Source organism: Gavialis gangeticus, unplaced genomic scaffold, assembly GCF_001723915.1.
Source record: "Gavialis gangeticus isolate Ggan-Ray unplaced genomic scaffold, GavGan_comp1, whole genome shotgun sequence".
Taxonomy (NCBI): Eukaryota; Metazoa; Chordata; order Crocodylia; family Gavialidae; genus Gavialis; species Gavialis gangeticus.
The window spans coordinates 53,899,008-53,904,775 of NW_017729029.1; positions in this window are offsets into that span (position 1 = coordinate 53,899,008).

Consider the following 5,768-nt stretch of genomic DNA (forward strand, 5'->3'; position numbering starts at 1 on the left):
TAGATTTTATTTAGTAGCGGAAAATATTCACCAGAAAGTAATTATCTGTATGCTCCACATGCTGACATGTTATTAACACATGAACCAATGAAGCCAAAATCTAATCAGTAAATTCATTAATAATTTTAAGCAATTACAGAAACATTTCTAAAATGATTTTACAAATGTGTGTTGCTTCCCTTTAGGGATGTATGTGGTAGCCGTGTTGGTCTGAGACAAAAAGAAATGCAAAACTCTAAAACTCTTGGTTCAGAGATGATATCTTTTATTAGACCAACTAAGAAATCACAAAAAAAAATTATATAGGAGAGGTAATTTTTTTGCGAGTTCTTAGTTGGTCTAATAAAAGGTATCATCCCTGAACCAAGAGTTTTAGAGTTTTGCATTGCTTCCCTTTAGACATTCAAGTGCCTTATTTTATGAAGCAGTGGGGTTGGAATTTTTTTATAATAGTAACTGGACTGTTTCCCCTACTTCTTAATATTATCTGTGGTTTTTGTTTTTTAATCTTGTTTAAGCATTGCACTGCCTGGTAGCATATTTAAACTCTGACTGTAGTGGAATTGTGGAAGGAGTAAGTTTTAGAGGCTTTGGGACTCCCCTATGATGGAAAGTTTAGCTAAATTGGCTGGCATTGAGAGTTAAATTGCATGATGGCAGAGAGCAGTTAAGTTTCAGGTGATTAATGCTTCTAAATGCCATTCAGGGTATCGAGTAGCAGAGGCCGTGATTCGTGCTGTTTCTTATGCTTACTGATGGCTCTAGTTCAGGGGTGGGCAAAATGTGGCTTGCAGGCTGGATGAAGCCCACCAGGCCATTCTATCCGGCCTGTGGGGCCCCTAAAAAATTTAGAAAATTAATATTTTCTGCCCCTGGCTGCCTGGCATGCAGCCCTCGATGGCTTGCCAAAACTCAGTAAGCAGCTTTCCGCCCAAAATAATTGCCCATCCCTGCTCCTAGTTGCTTTTCAAGGGTAGTCCCAGTTATTGCGTGGTGCACTGATCTAGTCTGGGGGTTGCAAGAGGTGGATCACCATGGTAGAGAGGCCTTATGGGCAGTCATAAATGGGGGGAAAAAATGAAAGACTGACTATTAATATTAGGAATCTCTACAAAAAAAATAAGCTCCATGAAGAAAATTCCTGTTCTGTCCTGAAAGGCTCAAGATGAGGTGTGCCCACCTGAGAGCTGTCATTAGTGGAGGGCATCCTCAGGATTAGGATGAGCCTTGCAGGGCTTTCCTGTGAAACCAGAGGCACAGAGCTTGGCTAGTAATTATTGGCAGCAGCTTGATCAGATGCTGCTGGAGTACAGCTGGTACCGTGGCTTCATGAAGAGGAGCTTTAATAATAGCCTTCATCAGTAAAGGGCCAAAGCTCTTATTAGAACTTATTAGAATTCATTAGCTTTGTGACAATAATCCAGTGTTTTGCAGTTGGCCGTCCCCCCTGCAAAACCTCACGGGGTGAAATTGGATGGGTTTCCGTCAGGGATGGTGGGGATCTGTGTTTGGAACCAGCTGTTCTGGTACTGCTCCAGAGTGCCGGCTGAACCAGCTTGTAGCTCATTTTGTTAAGCTATATAAATAGCCAGTTCTTTCACGTTTGAAGGAGTTTTCCAATACAAGTAAGGCATATTCACTCTGTGGTTCCTAATGCTGGCTGTTCTTACTGGATGAGGCTCTAATAGAAAACATGCTGGTGTGCGTCAATGGGTAGGGAGTAGTGACATGTGGCATAATTCTGCCATTTCCCTGAATGCAAATGAAAAAATAAAAAACATCAATTAGGGTAGTAACACAAGTTGAGTTTGCTGGACTTTGGTGCTGCACATGGCTTGTGGGATAAAATTATGTTCTTTGGGATTGTAAATAATGACAAGGCAGTTTGCATCTATTGAGAGATTAAACTTTGCCTATTTAACATCATGTTCTGCACTGAGTTTACTACTCCTACCTAGCATTGTTTGAAGTTTTGTTCTCTTTCTTTGTTTGCATACCTACAAGTTGCCTGGCAGCGACATTACAAGTGGAAGTGATGTACTTTCCGATGTCATACCTAGTATTCCCAGCTCTCCCTGTCTGCTTCCAAAAAAGAAAAACAAGCACAGGAACCTTGATGAACTCCCATGGAGTGCAATGACAAATGATGAACAGGTGAGACTTACTTTGCTGTGTTTCTGAGATGCACAGCTGCCATATAGAAGACTTGAGGCTCAACAAAATTGCTAGTTAAGAAAAGCTTTATGTGTTACAGCTGATGTATTTAAAATTCTGTGGGATAGTGACTACCGAGAGGTGAAGGCCGCATTTATTACAGCTGGAGAAAGCTAATTTTCATTTTGATTTTTTTTTCTGTGTTTTATATTTGTCTGTATTGAGTAAAGAATCCAAGTGTGCAACATATGAGAGTATTTCTTTGGTCCCAAAAGATACTGGTTTTGTTTTTGTTTATTAGGTTGAATATATTGAATACCTGAGTCGGAAAGTCAGTACTGAAATGGGTCTACGAGAGCAACTTGATATCATTAAAATTATTGATCCCACTGCTCAGATTTCGCCAACAGATAGTGAGTTTATTATTGAACTTAACTGTCTTACAGATGAAAAACTGAAACAGGTAGGTTAACATTTTTATTTTTATTTTTCGTTCTTCATTGTTTTCTTCTTGATTCTGAGTTATCCCTTGCCTTGTGGCATGCAGGGCATGTTGCTTCATGTCTTGGAAAATCATGTATGGGGCTGTGACCAATATTTTCCCATCAGCTTTGGCTATGTTCTTTACAAGTTTCATGCTTAAGACTTACAGGGAAGGCATTGCAAATACATGAATGAGAGAGCAGGGGTATGATAGTATTGGCATATAATACTAAACATTTTTAAACAAAATATCCGCTAAGTAATTTTGAAGGCTTCAGCCTTATTCCTGCAAATGCTTACTCAAGAGCATAACTTCATTTGCACAAGTAATTCTAAGCACTGTAATTATTCTTGTGATTGAACTCATCAGCTGCATATATCTTCATAGTGTAGCCTTAATTTACATGCAAAGACTAAATTAAGCTATACTAAAAAATTCAAAGAAAATATTGAGTAATATTTGATTATAGGAGAGAGTAATTCACCCTTTTGCTTATCTGTTATTTGGACTTGTTCATATGAAATCCAAATAGATTTCTGGTAAGAGGTGATGTAGTTCCTCTAATCTGATGGATTTCTAACTAAACCTATTTTAGGGAAAAATCTTGCAGGAATTTTATTAGAAGTTTTTGAATTCAATAACGTGAAGGGGGAATTACAATAGTGTAATGAAAAATGATGCACTATTACAATTAAATTGGGAAGCAAACCATAAATTGTGAAATGAGTGTAAACCATAAGTAGTCATTTTTTCCTGATTGTTTGTTGCTGTTGTTTTTTTGTCTACATAAATTCCAAGTGTTACTTTGATTGCATATAGTGGCGGTTCCCAGTCTGTGGTACAGGTACCCCCAGTGGTACGCAGACAACCTGTCAGTGGTACACATTAACAGATTTATTATAATTACTTTATGTGACAAAAAAATGGTGGTGGTACTTAAGGTTGAACTGAAAAATTTGCTTGTGGTACTTAAGGTTCATCATTTTAAATTGGTGGTGCGCAATCTATCAGAGTTTGGGAACTGCTGGCATATAGAAAGATGCAATGCAGAGGCCAGCAGAGTAGCATGCTTTGGATTTCTTCCCTTTCCTTATTAACTTTAACAGCTGCTTAGAGGAGGGGGTGCTAAGGCAGTAAAGAATCATCATGACGTTCAGATTGTCTCAAAGGTTTTCAGGACGCAACAAGGAGGAAACAAGCCAGCTGTCCCATGGAGGCTGGCCTTCCTGGCTGTATAACTATGTTCAGTCTGAAGTAGTGGCTGCTTCAAGGATTAGAAGAAATACTGAACATGTAACTGTTCAAAATATATAACAAATTATTTTAGTTTGGTCAAACTAGAGCCGGGGCGGGAAATTATTTCGGGCGAAGGGCCACTTACCGAGTTTTGGCAAACTGTTGAGGGCTGCATTTCCCTTTCTGGTGCAGAAAAGCAGGAACAGCCCCATGGTCCTAGGCGAGAAGCCTCTGTTAGGTAGGAGTTTCTGGTTGGGGGGCCAGGGCTGTGCAGACCTTGCTGCTGAGTCCTCCCACTAGCTTCCTCTGGGTCCTACTGCCCCTGGCTTCTGTCATCTTTGATAGGCAGCTAGAAGCAAATAAATATTAATTTTCTAATTTTTTTAGGGGCCCCGCAGGCCGGATAGAATGGGTTGGTGGGCTGAATCCGGCCCCTGGGCTATATTTTGCCCAGCCCTGAACTAGAGGAAGAAAATGCTGCCTGGCAGACTTATTGATGCCATTGTCCCTTTGCTTGAAATGCCGTCAGCCTTTTCTTTTAATGGTACGGCAAACAGCGCAGTACTCTATGCTGGGTCGACCTATGCCATACAGGTTTAACAGTCTGGTGCTTAGCTGTGTAACACACTGCATGCCCTCCCTTGATTGCTTGTTCAGTTCTGCTCCATTCTTCCTACTACAAGGCCTTCATAGATTTTGAGCCCCTTCGATATTTCAAAACATGTAATACATTTTAGTCCTAACCTAAAATAGTTAAATACCCATTTTTCTGGTTATTATTACTATGGGTATATCTGTGTAACCTAATCTACTTATAGACTTTGGTTAAAAAGCAGTTGGGTTGAAATCTTTCTATTATTGGCAGCCCTTCCTTTTTTGGTGTTAACTTTTTTTGATTTTTAAGAGCTTTGTACTGCATCATACTTAAATGCTTTCTCCTTTCTAGTTAAAGTTCAAATCAATTTTTTCCGTTTAATTAGGGAGGGAATTGCTTTTCTTAAGAAAACTAAAATTAGGTGTTAGCAGTAACGTTATGAACCAGTTGTTCATTTAACGATCCTTAGTTTAGCTTTTCTGGGATCTTAGTAATTAATAGCAGATGAAATGTATAACATTATCCATTGAGAAGGCAGGGCAGAGTGGCACCTCATAGACTAACTAATTCAGAGGCAGAAGCTTACTTTGTCAGATGCTGTGAATATGGACCTACTTTTGGATTTTGAAAAAACCATGAAATCGGACATTGCATGTGAAATCTGCAAAAAAAAAAAAAAAAAAAAGGACTAAAAAATAAACCGCTGCTCTGCTGTGGGCGCCAGTGGTGCTTGTGGCTGCTGCAGCCCAGCCTCGCAGCCTGCAGAGGGGTGGAGGGAGCAGCTATTGCGATGGGGGTGGGCACCATTGATTGGCTGAGAGGACTGTCCGTTGTGCAGCCCTGCCCCTTTGGTCAGTCAATGGCAAGGGGTGGGGCCCCATGACAGTCTTCTCTGTCAATCAGGGGAGAGGGTGAGGTTGCACCACAGCTTTCTCAGCCAGTCGGTAGCAAGGGGTTGGGCCACGTGACAGACAGCCCTCTCCGCCAATCAGCAGCGAGGGGTGGGCTAATCATGAAAAGGCCGCGAAATCAGCTCTGCAGAAATCCGTTTTGCTTGCTACGACTTGGGTCGATCCTTAGCTCTGAATGAACTGTACAGCATTTATTCATAGCGTCTGATTAAGCTGTTACCCCCAAAAGCTTGTGCCTCTCTGAATCAGTTAAGTCTCTATGGTGCCGCTTTGCCCTGACTTCAGACTGCCTGCCTACCTCTCATTCCTTGAGTATGATCTCTCAAGAAAATGCAGTCCCAGCATGCCTTCCTTACTTTGACTGTTTTTTTTTTTTTTTTTTTTTTGA